Raw genomic sequence first — 26718 nt, forward strand, 5'->3', positions numbered from 1 at the left:
CACATGGCTTCTTTCTCAATTCAACCCGAAAGAGAAGAGCACGTTATGCAAACTAGGTGCCAGCACAAGACCACAACCCTATTCCTCCCTCCCACCAAAAAGCACGCGGGGGTGGGGGTAGAGGGAGCTGGGCTTCTTATGTAATTCAAGGATTGGCCAACTGAGTGCTTGCTTCAGCATCACGTATGCTTTTAAAAAGGTGGAGTGGGGGGAGATTGGCCAACACAGCATGTTGTAATTATGCCTGTGTGAGAAAGAAGTGGAGGGAAGCATCAGGTTGGGGGCTGGTTCACTGTTGAAAGGGCTGACCCTCAGTTGACCTGGTCAGTATGGCTCAGAGAAAAGCATCGAGGGTGTAAGTTGAAGAGATGATAAGGTTATAAGCTCTCTTGCCATAATGACGATATCTACTATTATAGCGATATATAATAATGTTAGTAACTGATATCTTTACTGTATGCTATACCTCATGTTAGTTCCTGTGCACTGTGAATAATACATGTAAACCCTTTAACATCGTATTTGACACAAAGTAGGTGCTCAATGAATGGCAGGTATAGCAATAGTATTATCTTACTTATCCTTAAAACTACCCCTAAATCTTTGCTAAGCCTTTGCTCTTCCATTAGTCATTTCTTCAGGAAACATCTACTGAGCATGTACTATGTATCAAGCACTACGTTAGGCCCTGGGGGCACACAGAAGACTACTAGCTCCATGCTCCTCCTGACATGGATTCCAATTTAGCTTAACCACTATCTTTCTGGGTGATGTTGGGCATTCCCCTTAAGCTATCTGAGCTTAAATTTGTTTCAACTGTTAAATGAGTACAATAATTTCTATATCATAGATTATTGATAGAAATCCTATCCAGAGAGTTTAGCTTAACACATTACTCATACAAGGGGAAGCTCCTAATATAATCTTAGCGTCATTTAATATAGAACTTTTATTTATTTATTTTTATTTTTTTATTTTTAGAACTTTTATATATCAATCTTGAAAAAGAATACTAAGAAAGAATTCCTTTTCAGGCTCATGCAATAATTAGTAAGACCTGGGATTTGAGCCCTAGGCAATTTGTAGGCTGCATAATGAGCCAATGCAATTCAAAATTTGAAATCAGGAATTTTTTTTTAAGATTTTATTTATTTATTCATGAGAGACACAGAAAGAGAGAGAGGCACAGACACAGACAGAGGCAGAGGGAGAAGTCAGGCTTCATGCAGGGAGCCTGACATGGGACTCAATCCCGGGTCTCCAGGATCACACCCTGGGCTGAAGGTGCCACTAAACCACTGAACCACCCAGACTGCCATCTTTTTATTTTTTATTTATTCATGAAAGACACAGAGAAAGGCAGAGACATAGACAGAGGAAGAAGCAGGCTCCTCACAGGAAACCAGAAGTGGGACTCAATCCTGGGACAGGGATCACGCCCTGAGTCAAAGGCAGATGCCCAACTGCTGAGCCAACCCAGGCGTTCCCTGAAATCAGGATTTCTTTGAGACATGCTGATATATCTAGATTCCACATTTCCACCGGACAGATGAAATACCAATATACATGAAAAGGAGATGTTTAAAACTTGAGGAATCTGATTCAAGCATAAATTCAAATCCTTTAAAAAACCTAAGACGCTTGGCATGACATGAAGTTAAACACAACAGCGGCCCTGTTGATGAAAAAGTCAATAGCTGTAGAGCCAAGCAAACCTCAACAAACCCGCCTGAAAAGCATTTTTTTGTTGTCGTTGATTACTATCCAGAGATAACATTTTTGGAAACTTTGAACAGAATTAGTTTGCAAGGATGAAGCCCTTGCTTCCACCCAACCCTCTTCCCCCTTTCCGTTTCTTGTATTCTGAGAACATTAAAGTCTTTGAATCTGAATAATTTGCCGTCCCAACAAAGAAACTAAAATCAAAACTGATTTGGGGAAAAACAGTAACTTTCTGACCTCTTTGTACTCACTCTTCAGGGAAATTTTGTATGCTTGTTTATTTTCTTAATGTCTCTTAGTTATGTTTTTTTCTTGTTTTGGTCTTATATATGAAATGTTCCATCTGTGCATTCATTTTCTGGATTTATTCCCTAGAATTTTGTGTACAAGAAAGCTTAGAGCAGTATTTCTCAGACTTTGTTCCCTTCCAATCTACAATAAGAAATGTATTTTACATTTTAACTTAAATACACACATATTTACCTATATACCTAAAACAAAATTTTTGGGGCATCTGGGTGGCTCAGTCACTTAAGCATCCAACTCTTAGTTTCAGCTCAGGTCATAACCCCAGGGTTGTGGGATCGAGTCCCAAGTTGGGCTCTGTGCTGGGAGTGGAGCCTGCTTGGGATTCTCTCTCTGCCCTCCCCCTCTTAAAAAAAATGTTTCATGAAATAGTACTATACATACTATAACATATGCACTATGATTTTTAAAATTTTACTCTATCTTATATAGTAAAAAATTGAACCAGAGGTCCAGAAGGGGTAAGGAAGGGATAAATAGGTGGAACACAGGGCACTTTTAGGGCATTGAGACTATTCTCAATGATGATATGATAGTGATGCACACATAACATAACGCATTTGTCAAAACCCATAGAATGTGCAACACAAATAGTGAACCCTAATATAAACTATGGACTTTAGTTAATAATCATGTATCAATATTGGTTCATCAGTTGTAACATATTTGCCTTCTGTACAATTTTTATATTAACCGAAGAATGAAATCTATCAAAAATACTTTTTTTAAGTAAAATAAAAATGAAATTCAGTTGTAACTTATTTCACTACTCACGATTGGTTTGCACTCCACAATTGGAAAACTTGTGGCCTAGAGAGAGTTCTTTGGCCTTTTAACCAGCTCTGTCGATCCATGGGGCCAGGCCTTAGACAAACTACATGATGCTGTGTCTCACCTTTCTCATCTGAAGAATGAAGCGTTTGATCAGATAAATGCCAAGATTCTTCCCAGCTCCAAAATATTATAAATTCTCATTTTAAAATGTCTTGGAATGAAGGAAAAACTTATTAAGCATAAATTATAGAATTATATATATGCTTTTTAGACCAACCCTATTTTTATAGGCAACTCACAGACACTCTTTCTTTTTTTAATAGTTCAGATTTTATTTTAGTTATTTGAGTGAGTGAGAGTGAGCACAAGCAGGATGAGAGGCAGAGGGAGAAGCAGACTCCCCCTGAGCAGGGGGCCTGATATAGAGCTCAGTCCTGGGACTCTAGGATCATGGCCTGAGTCCAAGGCAGATGCTTAACCCACTGAGCCACTCAGGCATTCCCTCATGGACACTCTTCTCTGTACTATTTAAAATAAATAAAATGAGGGGCACCTGCATGGTTCTGTGGGTTGTGAGTCCATTTCTTGGGTTTGGCTCAGGCCATGATCTAATGGGTAATGAGATTAAGATGCGGATCAGGGCTCTGTGCTCAGCGAGGAGTTTGCTTAAGATTTTCTCTCGGGATCCCTGGGTGGCGCAGCAGTTTGGCGCCTGCCTTTGGCCCAGGGCGCGATCCCGGAGACCCGGGATCGAATCCCACATCGGGCTCCCGGTGCATGGAGCCTGCTTCTCCCTCTGCCTGTGTCTCTGCCTCTCTCTCTCTCTCTCTCTCTCTCTCTGTGACTATCATAAATAAATAAAAATTAAAAAAAAATTATTAAGATTCTCTCTCTCCCTCACCCTCTGTCCTTCCCATGACTCACACATGTGCTCACGTGCTTCCGTGCACTCTCTCTCAATCAATAGAATGAAAGGTAATGGTTTCTCAGCAAAATACATAATTACATTTCTCCCTGGGTTCTTAATTCAAGAGCCCTGTGGAAGAAGCAAATAAAGGGCATTTGAGAATGATGCAAATGGTACTTCCTGCCCTACTACCAGGATCTGGCAAGAGCTCAGTTCTCACTGGCTCCATTTGTTGTTTGCTGAGAGCCTACCATGGGCCAGGCCCTATGCTGGGAGTAAGCCCCATGTTGTCCCACCTCTTGTAGCTTGGGTCAGGACAATCAAATTAGGCTACCTCATCTCAGATCTTTCTTGCTTTCTTTACCCCAGGACCACCTTAGGAAAGACAGCTAGCTGGGAAGAATGCTCGTAGGCTCCAGCTCAGGCAGATCTGGAGTGAATCCCAGTGCTCAGTGTTGCTTCTCATCAGCTGTTGAAGCCTAGGTAAGCCATCTAACCACTACCTTCAGTGATCTCAAGTGAAAGTGGGTAATAAAATCCCATTCATAGGATTTTCTGAGGATGAAATAGGGAATGGAACTAATATCCTGGTACTGCACAGTACTGCAAAGCAGGGGAACACACCATGGAACACCTTTCTCACTTTTTATCCTTGTTCTGCCCCCTTTGTGCCTCACACCCACTTTCTGCAATCATCAATATTACACCCTCTTCCCAAACACCTGGGAATTGGTACTTCCACACCGATCTGATTTCCTTGCCTTATTTTCTAAGAACAGGTGACCCTAAGTGAGTGTGAAACAAGTCACCTTCTGTGTGTTTCCCCTCCTATGCCAAGAAGTCCCTGTACGGGAATTCAACTGACATTGAACTTCAGAGGTAGCCTAGAGAGGGAAAAGGATATCATAGTGAAATGGCAGCTCTCTGGGAGATGCAGTTCCCATCATCTAGCTTGGTTTTAGTGGGACTGCTCTGAGATTGATTGCATGACTAATCATGATGATAGGCATCTAAGTTATTCTTATTTAATAAAAATCTATAATGTCTGGGCAGGTATAATACATGTACACACAAGTATCTCTATGCCTCACAACCATCTCAGAAGGCTAGATTTTCCCTTTTACAGATACAGAAACTGAGTCTCAAATTCATTTATTCATTCAGGGAAAATATATTTTTTTAAATCTTCTTTGAGAGAGAGAGCATGAGCAAGGGGAGGGGCAGAGGGAGAGGGAGAAACAGGCTCCCAATAAGCAGGAAGCCTGATGCTGGGCTAGACCCCAGGACCCAAGGATCATGACCTGAGCTGAAGGCAGACGCTTAACAGACTGAGCCACCCAGGTGCCCCCAGGGAAAATTCTTAATGAATGCTTACTTTGTGACAAACATGAGATTAGACACTGGGGATGGAAAGCTGAGTAATATGTAATCCATACCCTTAGGAAACTTAAGATCTGGTAGAGAATCTGGCAGATCAACAGACAATTGTCTTCCTGGAGCCAACTCAGGGAAGGTCAGAAAACACAGAGGATGGTACCTGACTAGACTGGGGTTGGCAGAAAAGGTAAGGATAGAAGCCTCAGGTCTTTTCTTAAGCCCAGTTGATCTGAAGTCTCTCCCCTCTTTTGTACCTTTCCCCCTGCCCTTGTTGTTCCCCACCAAAGGAGCAAACCTAGAGCAATATCCTGAAGTCCCATAAGGACTCTTCTGTACCTTGGACTATGCAATACAAGTGTCCGGGGGACCATGTGCATCTTAACAGGAGTCCCCCAGAGAGAAAGTGTACTAAAACTAGGAGGACCACATAGTTTATGCCCAAACCAAGACAGTTTTGAGAATGAAAGGGACCCTGTCAACCATTATGCCAGGCTAACAGGTGTAAACTGGGTGTATCCTGGCAACCTGGAACAGAGGTTTAGGTTAATACAATAACCTGAAGGAACGCTTATGATGAAGAGGATCTCAGGTTGGAAGGTTGATTAGTGGCAAAGATATTTGGGATGATAGTTCCTATATATTCCTTGAGCCTTATCAGTAAGCAATGACATGGGCCCGAGTTTTGGTTCTATTTCCCTGATCTCAGGGAGCACTGCCTGATAGTGGGTGTGGGTTTAGGGCATGATTGCTTTAGCAACAATCACAGAAGTTCCTGGGGAATAGTTACCAGGGTGAGGGTACCAGCTAAGGGAATACCCAAGAAAGAGCAGCCCCCTGCAGGGAGTGGGGCCTCCCCTACTGGTAATTGGAATCCAGCAATCCCACTGATTGGCGGTGGTGAGCCAAACCCACGTCAGGTCTTGCTGATGCATGGCTGGACTAAAGAAAGAGCTCATTGAATTGTTCATGGAAAAGAGCGGTGCCCAGGAGGCCGCTGGAGAATGCAGCCACCTCAAGCACAGTGCTTGGCGGGACATCAGGGCTGAAAGGTACAGCAAAGGCCTCCCAGAATTGGTAGTCAGGGGCAGGGTTTTGTGTCACAAGCTGGTCATGGCAGGGACAGAAGGGATCTTGCAGGTTTGCTGTTTGTGATTCGCTGCTGCTGGAGGTATCAGAGGGTGTTTACGCTGTGGCTTAGCCTTCCTGTGAAAGAGAATACCCAGCCCTGAGTGAGGGGGAGACACCTGAAGCAGCAAGCGAGAACATGCCCCCAAGACTTTGTCAGCAGCTCTTTGCTTCTTGCTTCCTAGACGCTACCCCCACAATCTGGAGCCAGAGGCCTTGGTGGCCAGATAACCTGGAATCTAATCCTCGGATCTGATCTTGGCTCCATGGTCTCTGAGATGGATGAACGAGGTCACAGTGATAAAACTTACTTTACTACATGCATGGCATTGTTCTCATCACTTTGTGTCTTTTTTCTCACTCTTCACAGCAACTCCAGGCATTATTACTGTCCCCATTTTACAGATGAGGAAACTGAGGCATGGGCTAATTAGGGAGTTTGCTTAAGGTCACACGGCCAGATAGTGATGGAGTGAGGATTTGAACCTCACCGTGTGACTCTAGGAACTGAGCATTGGGCCGCTACCCTACACTGATTCATGAATTGTAACATGGGGGTAAATGTAATGCCTCCTTTCTACGGTGTTGTGATATTCAAGTGGGATAATCCGTTTACAGCATGGGCACCGTGCCTGCATGCAAAACAGCGTGAGCTACTGTTGGGGTGATTCGTCATGGCCTCTCTGCAGCCCTGCTACTCTGTTTCTTCTCAGCCTCCTCCAGACAACTTTCTAATTGAACTCTACAAGACTTTCAGCTTCTTGGGTTAGGACACATTGTCTGTTCAGCATGTGTGGAGGGGCTGGGCAGCCAAGATCAAAAACTGGGATCAGTGGGGATTCTCTGCTCACCAAACAGTATTCCAGGACTTCTTCGAGGATTTAGGTTATGTTTACTCCTCCAAGCAAAAGGTATAGAGATTCTTCTATAACTTTAACTGTTGGAGGAAAACAAACAAACAAACAAACAAACAAAAAAACTCCATAGCAATAACAACCACCGTCCTGGGGTTTTTTCGTTTTTTGTTTTTTGTTTTTTTGGTGGCTCCCTTGCACTCACAGAAAAACAAAGAGAACAGATCAACTAAAACCATTTATGTCCAAGGCCCCCATATATAAGTGAAAGAAAGCTTTTTCCTTCTTGGGCGGGGGCAGTTATGTAGAGGTGGGGGTGGGGTGGGTGAAGGTGGGTTTCCCACTATCATAGTGCCTCCCTCCAATTCCAAAGCTGATGTCAGACTTAGTGGCCCAAGAGAAGCCCCAGGGAAACCCCAGGTCTGGCTTCCCTTCATACCAAAGGGATTCTTGCATCTCCTCTGGATGCAGCCCCCGGTAGGCAGCCCCTGGATGCAACCCAGCCCTTCCATAGGGAGAAGTTCCTGCTGACTCACCTCATAAAGAAGAAACCTAGGAGCTTGTAGATGAGTCTCTGGGGTTCCTTTTTTGATTTTTTGTTTCCTTTTCCAGTCCTATGGGGTTCAGAGATGTGTTGTCTGGTTATTAGGGAGCTGCAGGCCCAGGGACCTTTTATGCTCATACTTACCCATGGGGATTTAAGCCCTCCAGTGTTCACATCAGCACTCCAGGAAACTACGGGTGCTGTAGACCACTGTGGGACAGGCGGAGCAGAGAGGGCTGGGACAAGCAGGCCACTTCTGAGATCACCCCAAGAGACCTGCAGAGAGTTGGTGAGCATGAGGATTAAAGATAAGGAAAGAGTCTACAAACCAGTGACTCAAGACTTCTCTAGCTATTCTGGGACAGCTCTGTTCAGGCACTGGCTGCTAGAGGATACTGTGTAAGATCAAATGCTGTGGTACCATCTCTCCAAGCTGTCCAATCATCTCTCCTTCCATTTTCCAGCTCTGCAGGGGACCTATAGACCTGATTTGCCTTTCTCCAGAAATGTACATGGAGGAGAAAGAAGAACTAGGAAAGATGAGGGGAAAGGGAGATGAAGAGAAAAACCAATTGCAAGGATTCTCTTAGGAGATTTCTCAGGGAAGGTTAATTTGCACCCCCCCAAAATTACAAGTTCTGTTTTTAGAGCAAATAATGTTATCTGCATGTGTATAATTATAGCTCCACAGGGAGTTTTGTGTTTTCCTAGATCCCCCATTTCCCTTTTACTCAACAGAAAACTCTAGTGGGGACTGCACAAAGGCAACAGAGAAGAACTATGGAAGCCTTGCAGCCACATTACTTCAAGTTTCTTGAAGTCAGGAGGAACTGAACTTGATACTTCCTGGTAGGAAGAAGGACTTGTGGGGGCTTTGGGGCCCCAAGGGCAGCAACCCCAGAGACCTCCAGGATGATCTGGTTTGCCTGAAGCCCCTGTCTTAAAAGCTTGCTTTCAGCAAAGAAAGGCTGGATTTGGCTAAGAGATAAGCACGGGCGTGTTTGACCCTTTTGTGTCCTTCATATATTAATATAACTAGACAAGAAGGGAGGAGGCTGACCTCAAAGGGACAAAGACTGTTTTCCTTTGAGCTAAAGGACCCAAGATCTTTTTGTTTTGTTTCTGCCTGGAGGACAACGTTGAACTCATTCCAGCCCTGTAAAAGGTCACCTCTGTGGGCACCCCTCGTGGTGGTAACTTTCTGTGAACCTGTTTGGGAGGACCACATTCTGCTTAATATTGGCCAAAGACACCTGAGTTTGTTGTTGCTTGTTTTGTTTTGTTTTGCAAGAGTGGGTATAACAAGCACTTTAGAGTCTGGTTACCCTGATGCCAAAAACAAATCCTAGTACCTCTTGCTTCTGGCTCAATTGTCCCCAGCCCTCTCATGTAATCCAGTTAGAACACAGAGAACAGAGAGGAACTGACTTCCTCCTTCCCGTGGGTGGGTTCTGTTAGAGTTTTCCCCAGATCAGCCAACAACAGAGCCCAGTGGCTGGGACCCTGCCATGCTGTCCTCACTCCCACCCCCAACTCAAATTACTTCACAAAACAGCAACAATTAGCTGCCTGGGGCAAATGGTACACTACAATCTGGACAGCTGGAACAGTTTGTCACAGGCCGGTTTGTAATTTTATTTATTTTTATTTTTATTATTATTTTTTTGGTTTGTAATTTTATATATACCGGCTCCCACCCAGATTTCAACACATTAGTAATTATCCTACTCCTAAAACCTGGAGACTGGGAAAAAAGGAGGGGTAGGGATTCAGAAGAGCAGCTGCAGGGCCTGTCGTGCTTTCCTATGCAGGCTAATAATAGCTCCCAGTTATCTAGCACTAGCCCTGCCAGGTATGTGCTAAGCATGGCTCATTTATCTCCTGTAATCTTCACAACAGCTCTGGAAGGTGCAGGTGATCCCCCTCTTGCTGATAGGGAAACTAGGGCTCTATGAGATGGAAGTGGTTGGCCTAAACTCATGTAGCCAGGAAGTACTGAAAGCAGGTTTGAACTGTCCTGATTCTGCACTTTTAAGCATCATTAGGCTATACGGCTGCTTCAAGCTGATGAATTTAACAAGAGTAGGTGCCAGGAAATGCCAGTTGAGCCAGGAAGGGAGCCATTGCTAAAATGCTAAACCTGAGGAGTTTGAAACCTGAGAATTGGCAGTTTACTACTGGGAAACCACAGGGCCAGGGGAGGTGTTTCTGGGACACCAAGTGGGGACACAGCAGCCCCTGCATGCCTATTTAGAAGCACCCTTGGCCTGATACTAACCCATTTTGCAAATTGCAGAGGTATAGAGAGGCCGTGGAAAGGTTTTACAATTTATTTTAATGTAATCTCTCAGCTAAAGGCTGGTGGAGAAAAAAATAATGAAGTTGATGTTGGTTAAGTCATATGCAAGTATAAACTGATCTTCTTCTAAGAGATTTTGAATGTAATGAATTCCCCTCCCCTGGGAACCTCCCAATACCTAGCTCCAAAAAAGCCCCAGTGAGGCTTCTTTATCCTTCTTCACCTCAGCTTCCTATCCTCACCCCACTGGCTGCAGGTGTCTCTGTGTGATAATGAGGACAGCCACTGTAGTGAGTGCCAATACCAAGGCAAGGCACCAAGCTATCTTCTCCCTTACTACACAGCCTGACATGCTGCTTGGTGGACCCCTTCCATCTGTCTCACTTTGATAGGTACATTTCTTTTCCATTACTGTGTGTTTGTTTTGTGGTTGCTGAATCCAGAGCATTACATATATTTTTAAGAGAATGCTTACTATATGCCAGGCACTGTTCTGAGTCCTATACATGTATTAGTTCTTTTTATCTTCAGAAAATAGCATGAAGTGGGCAGTACTATTATCTCAATTTTATATGTGATAATAGTTGAAGCCCAGAGAAGTTACTTGTCCATGTTACACAACTAGTGAGTAGCAAAGCCAAGGTAGGAATCGAGGCCTCCTGACTCTGGTATGGTCTTAGCTGCTCTGCCATAGTGATTTTGGCCTGAGCCAGGTATTCATTCATGTGTCTCTTCCTGGGCATTCCATGGTTGGGTTGCTACTGCCATAACTGGCACTTGACTGTAACAGTGAAATGACATCACATTCCCAGGTGAATGCCATGGAATTTTGCGTTGTCAAGGAAAATATCACAGAGTGTTGTCAGTGCTCTCTACAGGGTGGCTCTAAGTGATTCACCTTCCTCTCAGACAAATACAAAGAAGAGAACTCTCTGTATCTGGGCACTGTGACTCAGTTTCTAATGTTATTGATATGATGCTGGACACCATTGGCAGCATCATTACCTATTCATATCACACGGAGTCAGCCATCTGGGAAAGGCACACAGAAGAACATCAGAGGAGGAGCAATGTGTGGGGTCATTCAGAGGAACATGCCAATTCCAGAACTTAAGAGGTGCCTTGGATGCAGTGAGGATAATAATAGCTAATGCTTAGGAAGCCCTCACAATGTGCCATCCCTGGTCTAAGCACATTCCAGGAAGTATCTCATTTAATCCTCACCGCAGCCCTCTGATGTCGATCCTATTATTATCCCCCTTTGGCAGAGGAAAAAAAATGAGACACAGAGAAGTGATTTCCCAAGATCACAGGGCTCATAAACAGGGGATCCAGGATTCAAACGCAGCCAGTGGGTTCAAAGACGGAGCTCAAACATGGCACTACAACTGGTACTACTTTCTTAACCGCAGCTCTATTTTGAGGAGATGGGGATTTTCAGCCATCTTATAATCAGCTGCACTTCTGGTCTTGAGTGAATGAGGCCCCAGAAACAAAGTGAAAAGAAAGCCTGACCTAAAATAATGCATGACTCCTAGTTAGGGAGAAGGGTTGGGAGGGCAGAAGTTGGGACAGGATATCCTCAGGTGGGCACTGAGAGAAAGAATCAGAAGAGGATTTCTTAGTCAACATCTGAGTGAGCAGGGGACATGGGGAGGGGCAACCCCAGGGTCTTTCCCTTGACCCTCTGAGTTCTGGTGATCCTTCCCCTCCTGACTTGACCTCGCTGGGCTCTTATTCTTGCCACTTGTTGCTGTTGGTTGCTTGCCCCCATTTCTGAGGTGAGAGATCAAGTCTCCCAGCTGGCAACATAGTTTTCATTTTAGCATTCAGAAGGCTGGGCATCACCACTTTGATGGGTACTGATTATAATGTGACTACTTTCTTTTGAATAGAGTTTTAAAATTAACTCTGCAAATCATATATCTGATAAAGGATTAATGTCCAGAATATATAAGGAACTCCTACAACTCAACAAGAAAAAAACAAGTAACAACAACCATGAGGCAAGGACTTGAGCGGACATTTCTCCAAAGAAGATCTACAAATGGCCAATAAGCACACGAAAAAGCTGTTCATCATCACTTGTCCATAGGGAAATGCAAATCAAAACTATAAAATCCCCCTTTATAAGTACCCCCCCCAAAAAAAAAGTTGTTAAGGGAGCAGAGAATGTGGAACTCTTGTGCATTAATTGTGGGAATGTAAACTGGTGGAGCTGCTGTAGAAAACCTTTCACTTCTAGATATATACCCAAAAGAATGAAAAGCAAGGACTCACATACTTGTACACCATTGTTCGTAACAGCATTATTCACAATAGCCAAAAGATGGACAAAACCCAAATGTCTATCAGTGGGTGAAGAGAGGAACAAAATGTGGTATATCCATACAATGACATATTATTTAGCCATAAAAAGGAATGATGGTCTGGTACATGCTACAACATGGGTGGAAATTGAAAATATTATGCTAAGTGAAATGAGCCAGACACAAAAGGACGATATTATATGGCTGCCCTTGTATGAGGCACCTACAATAGGCAAATTCATAGAGAGGAAGTAGAATTTTGGGAGGGGGGAAATGAGACATTTAGTGGGGACAAATCTTCTGTTTTAAGATAATGAACAAGTTGTGGAAATGGATAGCAGCTATGCAACATTGTAAATGTACTTAATGCCATTGAAATTTATGCCTTAAATGGTTAAAAACGACAATTTCCATTATTTTACCAGAGGGGAGAAAACCACCAAAAAGTTTTGATGCAAAAAGCTTTGTGGGGTTTAATTTTTCAGCAGTTTATAATTTCATTAACATTCACCTCATCTACCCCACAGAGAAGAGTACCATGTGAAAACCACACTTGGCTCTCCAAGTTGGAACTAAAAACACCCCTACTCTACTCCTTGGAGTTTCCCCAAAGTGAATCTGTCCCACACATGGTTGCTATTGGACTCTACCTGTTGCTACAGTGTCATTCTGCTGTTACTAAGGAATGTGACCTGTCCTGACTTTCAAAGCATTCACGTAATGCATGAAACCACTCTGTTCTCCTTGGTATAAAGCCAAGTACTTAAATCCTAGCTCACTTTTTTTGTTTCTTAATGATTATCTGGCTACAATTTAAACTCCAGCCATTGTTTAGTCATGGACAGAGCCAATTGTGGTGTTTAAACTTCATTATTATTTAGACAGCCACCGAGCCAAGTTTACAGAATTCTGGAAGGCAAGCTTAACCTTAGGGTACCTTCAGCAGTTGTTCTCTGTGGCCAATCCTGAGAATTGAATTTGGAGCAAACTATTCATCCATTTACAACCCAAGTTTCTTCTGTGTATTGGAAATGTAATGATGAATAGAACAGTACAGCAGAGGGAATATAGTCCATAATGTGATATCATTGTATGGTGGGGGCACCTAGCCAGCTCTGTCAGTGTGACTTTCAAACTCGGGGTCATCAGTTTGAGCTCCACATTGGGTGTAGAGGTTACTTAGAAATAAAATATTTTAAAAATATATAATGTTGTATGGTGACAGTTGATAACTACAGTTATCGTGGTAAGCACAGAGTAATGTATAGAATTGTCAGATCATTATGCTATCCACCTGAAACTAGTATAACACTGTGTGTAAACTAGACTTCAATAATACAAAAAAAATTTTAAGATGAATAAGGCATGACTCCTGCTCTTATGAGGCTGAGAGTCTAATAAAAATGTAGAAATAGTGCTAATAGAATAAAGTAAATGTTGAGGCACCTGGGTGGTTCAGTGGGTTGGGCATCTGCCTTCAGCTCAGGTCATGATCCCAGGACCCTGCATGGGGATCTCTTGTTGGTGAGGAGCATGCTTCTCCCTCTGCCTCTGTTCCTCCTCCCCTGCGCATTCTCTGTCTCTCTCTCTCTCTTTTCCTTCTCTCTCAAATAAATAAAATCTTTAAAAAAAAAAAAAAGAATAAAGTAAATGTTGATAGACATGTGTCCAAAGTGTTGTGGGGTGATCAGTCAGGATTGGCGGCAAGAAGAGGGGCCACCATGGTTCACAGAGAAGATGGCATTTGAGCCAAATCCTGACAGAAGAGTGGAGCTTTCCAGGGTGACAAAACACGATGGGGGGACTTCAAGGTGAAGGAATGGCATATGCAAGGCCACAAAGTATGGCAGGATGGGCCATTCAAAAAAACCCCAGCAGTCATGTGTGGGTAGAGCAGGGTGAGTGGGGATTGGCAAGATCCTGGAAGAATGTAAAAGAAATTTAGAGGTTATCATATACTCAATGGGCAACCCCAAAGGACTTTAAGCGTGGAAGGAGCCTGGAGGGGCACAATTGCGTTTTCATTTCCAAAAAGAAATTTAAAGTTTGTTGCATAGATTTGAGGGATTAAAAGGTTGACACAAGGAGGCCAGTTGGAAGGCTGTCAGAGTAATGAAGGTAAGAGATAAAGAAAGCCCATATTTAAGAACGAGTTCAGAGGTAACAGAGACAAGATAATGACTGTAATATTTTAATAGATGGGGGTCCAAAATGAGGCCACGTTTCTGTGCATCTTGGACCTCTATTATATTGAGGTGAAGGCTGTAGAGTTCCTATGGGAGCCCTAGCCTGGCATAGGAATGGGGTCTATAACTGCTCCTTTCCCCCTTCCCTCTTATTACCCTTTCTCAACCTCCCTCCATTAGCTGAAGTCGTGGTTTTTATTTACTTATTTTAATTTATTCTTTTATTTTTTGACTTAGTTTCACAGAAGCTTCAAAAATCAAGAAAGTATAAGAAGACAAGTGAAGTCTCACCTGTCCCCCCATCCACTCAATGCTATCCCAACCCACGAAAGGTAATCACTGTTTCTAGTTCCTCATACATCCTTCCAGGGATATTTTTAAAAGTACATCCAAGAAAATAGGATGGTACATTCTTCCCTTCCTCCTTTTATTTATTTTTTTCCTTGAGGCTCCTTCTTAGGATAAGTTTAAGAATCCTAAGGGAGCTCATTCAGTCTTAAGTCAGTCCTGGCTATCATTATGTCTACTGATAAGCTCTTCTCCACTGTAGCACTTAAAGGCATAAGAGCCCTGAGGTAGAAACAGATCCAGCAGGGAGAGGCCTTATCTCATCAGGAGGCCTCATCCATTCCTGGACCCACTGCAGCACTGGGCAGTCCAGGTAAGATTGATGAACCCAGTGGAAAGTATAGGCTTCTCAGGCTGCAGAGAGAGGAGCCCTGTGTTATGCTTAGATATAACTGCTCCACAGCCAAGGGGACCCACATTTTTGGTGACCATTGGCCATTTTCCCTGGGCCCACCCATGAGGTCAAGTGGCTAAACCACAAGGGACCAGCTCTGGGCACTGCTCCCAGAGTCGTCTCTCCAAAATAGAACCCCACTTTGACCCTGAGCCTTCATAGGGGTGCTGCTGGTTCTTCTTTCCTGCCAGCCAACCTCACCCCAAGCCACCTCAGTCTGCACTATGAGTCCAGCAGGGATGTTACATTAACTTTGAAAGTAAAAGAAGAGGCTGGGGCAGCTGGGTGCCTCAAGTCGGTTAAGCATCTGACTCTTGATTTCAGGTCAGGTCGCCATCTCAGGGTGGTGGAAATCTCAGGGTGTGGAGCCTGCTTTAGATTCTCTCTCTCCCTCTCCCTCTGCCCCTCCCTCCCAAATAGGGAGATCTTGCTGTTTCCTTCCAGAAGTTCTTGCAGGTTGCAAACCTGGGTGCCTTTGGGAGGAGCACCACCTCATTTCACACCCAAAAGCAGTTCAGTCCCAAGGTCATAAGGACCCAAGAGGTTTTTGATTTCCCATGCTTGGGGCTGAGTTCTTTTCAGTGCATAAAGTGGTTAAGTTTGTGATAATAAAGGAGGACTGAGTTTGTGGAGGGTCAGGGAGGTGAAATCAATTCTGAACTTGCTGAGTTTATCCCCGCAACCTCTCACCTTCCTATTATAAACATAAATCCTGGTTTTAATGAGGTTTCAAAGCTGCCCATCACCAAATTTTCCCAAGTCTATACCTTCCATGGTTAACTTTAAGCTTCTCCTGAATTCTCTTCATTAAGAAAATCATATTCTGGAATTTATTTACACAGGATATGCAAAACCATATACCATGTGATACTCATGGGATACAACTTGATACCCACCAAATATAATAGTGTTTAGTAATTTTACACAGATATTTGAATGCCAATGAGAAGAGGATGGCTGTGTAGAGCATGAATTTAGCTACCAGAGGCTACTGTCATGCCACATGTATAATCAGGATTCAATAACTCAACTTAAATATTATTAATAGCTAACACTTATAAGTACTTACTAGGTGCCAGAAATTGGTCTGATCATTTTACATGCCTTATCCCTAGGAGAAAGGTATTATTGCTGTTGCTGTTTTTACTATTACTGTATTTGTCACAATTTACAGATGAGAAAACGGAAGCCGGTAGAGGTTAATAAACTTGCTTTTCTTCAGTTACACTGTTAGGGTATCAGTTTGGCTGCTAACAAGGCCCAAAATAACAATGGCTTAGACAAGATAGAAGTTTAATTCTCTCTCATGTTAATCTCATCGTGAGCACTCCAAGGCTGAGAAGGCAGCTCCACCTTGTCCCAGCGTCAGGCTTCTTTCATGTCTTCTGCCTTCCTTAGGGGCTATGTGATTCCTCCCTGTCAAAGATGGAGCAACATCTCAGTATTTCCAACCGAGGAAGAAAGGAAATGAAGGATCCAGTCTGCCCCTTCAAGGGTATGACCTAGAGGTTGTGTTCAGATCCCAATGGCCAGAATGTGGTCGCATGACCATGCCTAATTGCAAACAGGCTAGGAAATGTAGTATTTTTTCTTGAAGGTCACATACCCAGTTAAAATTCAGTCTGACTTCCAAGCCAGAACTCTTAACCATTACATTGATCTTACTGTTGTCTAAAAAATTAAATGAGGGTCAGGAGTTGGTTTGGTCTTTCTGATCCTTCTCTACAGTATGAGACTTTCTTTTTAATATTCTACTTTGCATTTGTGCACATGAGCATGCACGAGTACAGTTGTACACACATGATACAGCTTATAACTCTTCCAGTGAAAAAGTTTTTCAGTATGGTTGTGTACTGAAGGGGAGTCCAGTAACGTTTCTTTTCACTTTGTCCTTAAAGACTTTCAAGTGTTCGTTCGTTCCTTCCTTCCTCTTCTTTCTTTCTCTCTTTCTTTCTTTCTTTCTTTCTTTCTTTCTTTCTTTCTTTCTTTTCTCTTTCTTTCTTTCTTTCTTTCTTTCTTTCTTTCTTTCTTTTCTCTTTCTTTCTTTCTTTCTTTCTTTCTTTCTTTCTTTCTTTCTTTTCTTTCTTTGCACTTGCCAAATGCCACACACTCTGTGATGCTTCATATATTATGCCATCATCAGGTAATGATTTTCTCTGTCACCAGACTGTAGGATTGGGCTTAGAAATCACTCCCCACAAATGAAAATTCCCAGTCTTTCATTAGAAAGTGCATCAAGCTAGGGTAATTTTTAAAAATACTTAGAAAGTATGGGAACATTCACAATTAAGTAATGTAATGTCAAACGTCACAAATTTGCTACAATTCTGTAATTTTCATTAAAAGACCATTCCCATTCCCAAGTGCTCTATTTTAGGGTTACCTTAGTAGGATACTATCAAAATCAGGAAGCTCCATAATGGCCCATGTATGTCTAACTGCACTCCTGATGCTTCTGTTTTTTCTCACCCTAGTAAAAGCAACTTTGTGAGGACCTCTCAAGACACTTGAGACATGTTTTCCAAAACCAATTTTAAGTAAGTATTAATTCAATGGAGCATTCCTGGTGTGGCTCTTTCAGCTGTGCAGAATGCCACAGCAATGAGGAAATTGTTTGTTTCAGAGCAGGAGATGCCAATGCAATGACAGACACTTTTTTAAGGCATGTAGCTGGTGGCTGTTAAATCTACATTTCCTGACATTCATAATGGCCCGTTAGCCACTGGATGTGAGCAGAGAGAGTTAGTTAATACTTAGGCCTTCTTTTTCATAGTGTGTTTAACAATGCAGAGTGCTTTTAAATAATTATTTCATCTAATCTTAACAATAACCCTATGAGATCGGCAGGGACATCTTGGCAATGTAAGAACATCCTAAACGTCATTCTCACAAGACAAAGGCCTACTCTTCTTACTCTACAGCATGAGTACTCCCTAGTAAGTAGAAAGCACACTTAAATTATATTCTTTTCTTTCTTTCTTTTTTCTTTTTCTTTCTTTCTTTCTTTCTTTCTTTCTTTTTTCTTTTCTTTTCTTTTTTTTTTTTTGTTTTTTTTTGTAGAGGTGCTAGGGATCAAACTTGGGTCCTTATATACTTTAATTATATTATTTTCAGTGAACATTCATTGAGCCATCCTTTGGGCCAGGGTACTGTGAAATGATGGGGTGCCACCAAGGAACAAAACACAGTTGCTTCTCTCAAGGAATTCCACCTGTCAGGGGAGAAACAAGAACACCTCTCTCTATCATCTGATGCTGAAAGTGCCATACTGAAGTCTTCCAGGAAAGTGGAGTGGGGGAGAGAAGGATTCAGAGAACTGGAGGGTATGTTTTTGCTGAGTCTTGAAGTGTAAGTAGGATCTACCTGGCAAGGAAGTGCAGGGAGGACGTTTTAAGGAGTGGTCACAGCATGTGTTAGGGACAGAGGCATGGACTCTGTGATTTCTTCAGAAAATGGAGAGAAGTGGGTGGCTAGAGCATGGGTGTGGAAGGAGGAATGCATTTGATTAGGTTGGGGGAGGCAGGCTTGTTTGCCAAAACTACCTGGTCTGGATTAGTCCAGCAAACCAGGAAGGTGGTAAACAGATCTAGTTGGGTATCCATCTAGCCCCAAGGGCTTTTTGACTTGGGGAAGTTACTTAACCATCATCTGTAAAATGGAGGTGATACTCATACTCATGGGTTAGGTTTGAATATTAATGACTCGTGTATGTAAAGTGCTTAGCATATAGTGTTGAATAACTATTAACTACCATCCAGCTAATATTTCTTTACTGTTTTTGAATGAAATTTCCTTGAGAATGGATGAATCATCTCCCTACACACAATATTTTGGGTATAATTTAATAGAGTTCACAGATCCCCTGAAATTGTATTCTTACTGTTTTTTTTTTTTTAAGATTTTATTTATTTATTCATGAGAGACACAGAGAGAGACAAAGACACAGGCAGAGGGAGAAGCAGGCTCCTCACAGGGAGCCTGACGTGGGACTCGATCCCCGGACCCGGGATCACGCCCTGAGCCAAAGGCAGACGCTCAACCGCTGAGCCACCAGGGGTCCCCGAAATTGTATTCTGAGTTTAAAATCCTGCTATAAGATATAGGGAGTCGTCTGATGTTTTAAACAGAAGAGAGATGATTTTTTTCTTTTTGAGGGAAATACTGGATACTAGTGAGGGGAACCATCTGTGGTTCTCAAATCTGAATGTATACTATAATCAGTTGTGGAGCTTTTTAGAAATACCAGTGCTCTGACTTTACCTTTTGGACATTCTGGTTTAATTAGTCTAGATGAGCCTGGGCATCAGGATTTTAAAAATCTTCCAAGTGATTCTAATGTGTAGCCAGCTTTGAGAACTACTGAGTTAGACTACTATTGGTCAGCTGGAAAAAGAATAATAACAGCAGAGTAGGAACAAAATATAATAAAGCAGGAAGATTCCAGAAACATTTTGGAGATAGAATCTACAAGACTGGTGACCAATTAGATATGGTGAGAGAGGAGGGTATGATGTCATTCCATTAACACAGAAAGAAGGGGAAGAGGTGTTTGTGTCCTGTTTATTGCTTATTGCCTTTTCTTTAATATGTAGGAGATAGCCAGGAAAAAACAGTTCATTCAGCAAAGATGTAGTTGATATACATTTCTTAAGTGCAGACTGTGGCTCTAAGTTTTGCTCTGGCCATCTCTGACAATCCTGCAGAACATGGAAATGTCAAACAGGCAGCTGCAAATACCAGTGTGAGCTATCACCACCCATAAGTTCATGGCCAAGTAATTGTGGAAGAGTATGGCTGAAATCATCCAGGAGAAAGCAGAGAAGGAGACCAGACCACCAGTGGTGGAACTCAGAGGGTCCTGGACCCCAAGGCCACACCAAGGAAGAGGAAAGCATTTGCGTGCAATGGTGAGGCAAGAGTTTCCTGAAGGAGGGGATGATCATTGTGTGAAATGAAGCACAGACACTGCTGAACCAAGAATCTGGGAGCAGGCCCTGTGTTCGATAGGAAGTGGCCATGGCTTTGGAGACAGTGGCAGGGACAGAAGCCAAATTCCAGGGGGTGCAGACAAGAAAGAAAGTGAGGAAGCATGAGCATTGGTGTAGGAAGTTTGGGGTAAAAGCAATGAAAGCAGTAGCTGCAGGGGAGGAAGGGTGGAGGAACAGAGCTTTATTTTAGGTTGGAGTGGCATTATTGTAGTCTGAGGGGAAGGAGCCAGGCGAGAGGAAGCCATCTAAAATGCAGACAAGGGAGGAGACCTCTGTGGAGCCAGGGCTCAGCTCAGAGGCCCAGGGCTCACAAACACTGGGTGAAGAATTAATTGCTCTTGGAGAGAGGAGTAGGGATGCTGTTCTTCCAGGTGAAAGTGAAGTTTCCAGAATGGTATAGGCCTTATGAGAAACCACCCATGGTCATTTCTGAATCCCAGCACAGCTTCCTCCCTAGTCTCCTTTCTAGGTCCAATTCCCAGAACTCAGTCCGTTTCTTTCTCTCCTCAAATGCTGCACCACTCAGGACTTGAGGCTGGTGGAGAGTGAGCTATAATATCTAGGGTTTCCACCTTTGCTTTCCCAGCATTTGGAATTGATGGTTGATCATGATGCATGAAGAACCGAGCTGTGGTTACAGATTCTCACAGCGTCCTTCCCTCACTTTCACTGGTTCTTCTTTTCTTTCCCAGAGAGTACTCTCCTCTGGGTCTCTCATCCTGCACCTTGCTTCCAGATGTGTGGCCTGCCCACTGATTCCCCTGCTCTTCCTGACTCTACGGGTGGGATGCCCAGGTGGGGCTCTGTCCTATGCTCCTTCTCTTCCCCGAGTACATGCTCTCCCCAGGCCACCTCCTCCTTGCTGTCACTTTAAATCACATCCCAGGCCTAACCTCTCACCCTAACCCCAGAACTCACCATCTCATGACTAACATTTCTACATGCCCATAATGGAACTCTGGATTTTCTCCCCCCATCTGCTCCTGCTCATGTTTTCCACTCTCAACATATGCCTGTGGTATTGTTTCCTCGATTCCTCGAAGCCCAAAACTCCAAAGTCACCCTTGATTCTCCTCTTTCCTTCAATCCATTACGAAGTCCTATGGACTCTACTTTCCAAAATAATGTTGAAATTTGTCTACTTCTTCCATCTCCAGTCTAGTCCAACACTGTTCACCATGTGGTTTGCAGACCAGCAGTATCAGCACCTGGGAGCTGGATAGCAATGCAAAAAAATCCTAGAGTCCTCTCCAGAATCAGAACCCCTGGGGTTAGGATCTCCCAGAAGATTCTGAAGCCCTAAAGTTTGAGAAGCACTATGCTTGTCCAAGCCTTCATGGTCTCCGCCAGTCCAAGCCACTTCAATAGCCTCCAGGTGGTGTCTATATTTGCTCCCTTGTATCACTATTATCTACTGTCCTCCTAGCAGCCAAAGTGATTGTTTTTAAAAACAAATCAGATTGTGTCACACACATATACTTGCTCCCATCCCCCCACACTAGTTTAAGACCTCATAGCTTCCCACTGGGTGTAGTACAATCCAGGTTCTCTTTACTGCCCCTCCGAGCCCTGAGGGAAGTTCTGGCTGCATCTCTCACAGAACCTTCCTGCTCCTTTTCTCCGGGCTCCAGGTACCCTGGCCTCTTCTTTCAGCTGATCCTCTCAGGCTGTTCCTGTCTTGAGACCTTTGCTCTGGCTGTTCCTCTGCCTACAGTGCTCTTCCCCTGCACTGCAATAGCTGGTTGCCTCAAATCATTTGCTTCTCAGTGTACCTAGTACCTCCTTTAGAGAGGCCTTCAACAACTAACCAACCCAAAGGAGCCCTTTACCAAATTAGGTTTTAACCTCCTGCATAATACTTATCACTACCAATGGGGTTTTTTGTTTATTTGTTGCCCAATGTAATGTAAGTTTTATGAAAATAGGAGCCTGGTTTGTCTTGTTCATTGCTCTGTCCAAGAGCCTGGTGCATAGTAGATGTTCAATAAATATTTGCCGAATGAACTTTATTTCTTCCTTATCGTAGGCCTGTGGTTGCTATGGGTGAAGTGCTGTCCACTCAGATGCTCAATTACTCCTCTCACATGGCTGCATTTCTGGGAGCCTCCACTCATCTCTGTGAGCCCTGGGTCCATGTGATAGTATGGTCCCTGAAGAGCACAGCTTGAAGGAGGCTAGAACCTGAGAAGGTGTTAACCTCAAAAGGAGGTAAGAACATGAGAGAACATTAGCTGGCTACTTTCATGGAACTTCAGGGAGGGAGTCTGGGAATCGATGCCTAAGGGCCTCTATTTTTGTGGTGTGGTTGTTGAGTAGTGCGTAAAGTCGCCTTGTGTCTATGAATGTGGACTTTGTGGTCAGGGAAGCCTGGGTTCAAACCCTGGCTTTGAAACATACTGTCATTTATTGCTCTGAGACCCTGAACAACTACTTCCATCTTTATACCTCAGTTTCCCCATTTGTGAATTGGGGATAGTAATAGTACCTACAACAACAGAACTGTTGAGAGACGTAAATGAGATACCTGTAATGTACAAGGCAGATGGTAAGCCACCTCAGAAGTGTTAGCTATTATTATTGTTGTTGTTGTTATTGTTGTATACCAAGAGGGAAAATATGAATAGCACTGAAGACTTAAGAAGGAAGAAGAAGAAGAGGAAGAGGAAGAGGAAGAAGAAGAAGGAGAAGAAAGGGGAGAAGGAGGGGGAGAAGGAGGGGGAAGAGGGGGAGGGGGAGGGGAGGGGGAAAAAAAGAAAGTAGAGCCATACTCAAATGAAGAAAAATGCAAGCTAGAGGTACATTGAGATGTCATTTGTCACCTTTCAAATTGGCAAAACCTAGAAAGTTGGCTAACACTGTCATTGGAGATATAAGGAGGCTGGTGGGAGGGTGAAGTGGAACAACTTACCACCCTGGCAAGAACATTGGCAATAGCTAACAATATTGATATAAACATATCCATTGGCTCAGGTAGTCCACTTCTAGGAATTTATGCTACTGATACCCAGGCACACGTGCAAAATTATGTATGAAAGGTTTAGCACTGTTTGAATATCAAAATATTGGAAGCCACCTATCTGTCCATGAGCAGGAAAATAGTTAAACAAATTGTGGAGTATCTATATAATGTAACCAATAAAATGAGAAAGTTCCTTCATATACTCATGTGGAACACTCTCCAAAATAGATTATTAGGTGAAAAAGGCAAGGTACAAAATCCAATGTATAGTTGGATATAGCAACACAGATCATGGGTGGAAAATGTATGTGTTTATGTATTCTTTTTAATAACAACAGAACTCTGAGAGGACAGAGTAGAAGAAAAATGTTTTATTGTACACTCTTTTGCATCTCTTGAATTCTAAGCTATGTGAATGCACTGTGAAAAAGCTGAAGTTCTGGTTTTTAAAATCTTAATTGTTAGCATTAATGCCTAATGCCTCTAGCTGAGGAGTAGTTCTAGGAATGGTGAATCTCCCTTAATGGTGAATCTGCCTTAATGTCAGAGGAAAATCATTGGCAACAAAGATACTAAATATCTAGACATCCTTTGGGCTCTGTGCTTGATGGTGTAATAGTTGGCTTGCAAGGGAGATGCCTGCAAGTAGATAATAAACTGTGCCTGTGGGAATGTATATCAGCCTGCAGAGAATATTCTGAATCTCTCTTAAGTTTTTTAAAACAAATTTTTTCTTTCTTGCATTTCTTTCTTACTAGCCTTAAAAGCAAATAGCATGTATCTGGAAGAGACAAATAGCATATATCCAGAAGTTTTAGAACATTATCGTTTTCGCTGTGCTCTTTTGGAGAGAAGCAAGGAAAAAAGAGAATATACTTTTCTTTACATTTCTTCTGCATTCCTTTTAGCTAGTGATTTTCTGCAAGGTAAAGTCTTCCGAAGGGTGCTGCCTCTCCATTTTGGGAGTTTATCTACTTGACCACCCCTCCTACTTCTGCCAAATTGCCCATCTCTGTCAACTTCCTTACCACATGTTGTCAAGCCTTATGCATTCCTTTTAAAATTTTGAAAGATTTTATTTTTAAGTAATCTCTACACCCAATGTGGGACTCAAACCTACAACCCCAAGATTAGAGTTGCATGCTCTACCAACTGAGCCACCAGATGTCCCAAGCCTATTCTTTTCCTTGCCTCTGACTTCCTTCTAAACCCTTGACTCCTGGCAAGCTTGGTTGTTCTGCACCCTACTACTTAAGACTCAGGGAATATAGATGGGTGTTGATATTAATTAGTTGATGAACATTGACTGAGTTCCTACTATGTATCTCACACCCTATTAAGTGCTAGAAACTAAGAGAGGAATAAGAAGTTATTCTGATAGTTTTACCAGATAGCTCACAGTCATTTAGGGAAATAGAATTATGATAGAGTGTGAGAAATACAGGAGTGGTATGTAAGCACCAGGAAGGGGCACCTAACCCAGCTTTGTTGGGAAAAGGGTGTTGAGAAGGGGTTTCTGGGGAAGAGAGGTCTGAGAGGAGTCTTGAAAGATAAGTGGAAGTTAACCTGAGGCAGGCATGTGGGGAAGAGGCTCTGGGAGGATGAGGGCTGGACACTGGAGGTGAGGACTGGACTGTGGAGGAACCTTCCATGGTAATGGGGTAGTGGTGCAGCTCCACAAGAGCAAAGGCTTGAAGGTAAGTGTGTGTGTGTGTGTGCATGTGTGTCTGTGTACGCACATGCAGGCATATGTATGTATTCATGCAGTTTAACTAGGGCATTATGACGTGTGCAGCAGGATGTGGCAAGAGATGAGGGAATAGAGTGTTTCAGGAAGGAGGAAATAACCAGTAATGTCAAATGCAACAGAGGGTCATTGACTAACAAGTAGTAGGTCACAGGTAACCTTTCCAAAGAAGTATCAGGAGCGGTAAGGCCTGAGCCAGGTTCTGGTAACTGCAGAATGAAAGGGAAAATGTAGGACTCAGATAATAGTTAACATTTATTGACTACGTTCTGTACGACAGGGTTCTACATTGACACATTAATTCTCACAACAACCTGAGAGGTAGATAGTATCCATAGGCTTATTTTACAAAGGAGGAAACTGAGGCACAGGAAGGTTAAGCAAACAGTCCTACAGTTACAAGTGGCAGAACTGGGAGCTAAAGTTTCCAGGATCCAAGCTGCAATTCCAGAAATGTGACAGTTGGCCAGAGAGTGACACGAGGCCAAGATTATTTTTTTTTTTAAGATTTTATTTGCTTATTCATGAGACAGGACTCAATTCCAGGACCCCAGGATCATGACTCGAGCTGGAGGCAGATGCTCAACCGCTGAGCCACCCGGGAGTCCTGAGGCCAAGATTATTAATTTTTATTCTTTTTTAAGGCTGCCAGGGATTGGAGAACATTTATAGACCAAAAGGAGGTGCCTGGAGACATGGAGAGAGTGATGATTACTAGAGCAAAGTCCAGGAAGATAAGGAGATAAGGCTAAACCCTGGGTGTGGCAAGAAGAATGTCACCAGTTACCTTTGAGAGACCACAATTTTTGCGGGTGGGGGGTGGGGGGGAATCCAGAGGGAAGCAGAGTTTGGAGAGCAAGGCCTTACCAGCTGCTGTTAGGGCAAAGGGGGTGGGAATGGCGGTGGGTAGGATGGAAACAGCCAGGCCGCAGACACAGCATAAAGGCACATGATGGTGTGACTCACACGAATCTGTGTTTTGGAAAATGGAAATTTCAGGAGCTGGTAGGCCAGAGCTTAGGGTGATTGCCTGTCCCAAGGAACACACATGCATTGAACTAGAAACAGTACTTAAACCGACCTCGGCTGGATCCCCGAAGGCAGCCTGACCTTTTCAGTCCCTCAAGCCTCTTCGCAAGAGTGGACACTTCATTCTAATTAATAAATTATTTATAATCCTTGTTATTAGCCAAAAGGTGCTGGTTTTGCAATTGGCATTTAACAATTCTGAGTTATGTTCTGATGATGATAGCTTCTTGCAAACCGTGGTCGTTACCCTGGATTAAGCACCTGGATACATATGGTCAGCCCTGCAAAACGCATTAGCCCTTGGACCTTTACACCAAGAGTGAGTGAGACAGGGCCATTCAGTGACCTGTCTGACATCTGTGTTGCAGCGAAGATATAAACCCACATCTGTTAGACTCTAAAACCAATAGCTTGGCCACCAGGTGAACATACCTGTTATCCGGACTTTCCATCAGATTTCTTTTTGAAGAGTCTTACAGGACGAATTTTAAATGAAGGGCTTGTAAGACTCTCCAAGAAAACAGGATATAGCTACTATTTTACACTGTCTTTGCTTCCAAACACAGGAAATACCTTATTTTAAAACTTAAGAATTTTTATTGGACAAAATTCAAATGTGTATTTCAGAGAAATAAACACAACACAGAATTAACTGTCACATGTTGCTACATCTCCCCCTAGACTTTCTATAGGCCTATAGAAAGTATATGTATATGTATGTATATATACATAGCATATATGTGTATATGTGTGTGCAGATATATTTCTTTATGTAAAGAATATCATTGTGAACATATGCACACATAAAAATACAGTTTCAATGTCATTTTTGATACCTGCCTTGAAATGC

At 43.0% G+C, this 26718-nt stretch overlaps 1 long non-coding RNA gene across 14 annotated transcripts in view; it reads left to right on the forward strand.

Moving 5' to 3' along the window:
* The window catches only part of LOC144283132 (uncharacterized), a 71364-nt gene that overhangs the window by 19277 nt on the left and 25369 nt on the right, over nucleotides 1-26718 (forward strand). For 6 of the 14 annotated variants that reach the window (XR_013351493.1, XR_013351488.1, XR_013351481.1 and 3 more), the window contains 8 exons: nucleotides 4079-4192; nucleotides 5152-5273; nucleotides 14641-14735; nucleotides 17620-17682; nucleotides 17985-18081; nucleotides 18260-18468; nucleotides 19738-20052; nucleotides 22160-22341. This is a non-coding gene — a long non-coding RNA (uncharacterized LOC144283132). Of the gene's footprint in view, nucleotides 1-4078; nucleotides 4193-5151; nucleotides 5274-14640; nucleotides 14736-14953; nucleotides 15065-16543; nucleotides 16641-17619; nucleotides 17683-17984; nucleotides 18082-18259; nucleotides 18469-19737; nucleotides 20053-22159; nucleotides 22342-26718 lie in introns of all 14 variants that reach the window. The other 8 variants (XR_013351482.1, XR_013351487.1, XR_013351483.1 and 5 more) reach the window with 8 other exon arrangements.

Source organism: Canis aureus, chromosome 14 (assembly GCF_053574225.1).
Source record: "Canis aureus isolate CA01 chromosome 14, VMU_Caureus_v.1.0, whole genome shotgun sequence".
NCBI classification, from domain to species: Eukaryota; Metazoa; Chordata; class Mammalia; order Carnivora; family Canidae; genus Canis; species Canis aureus.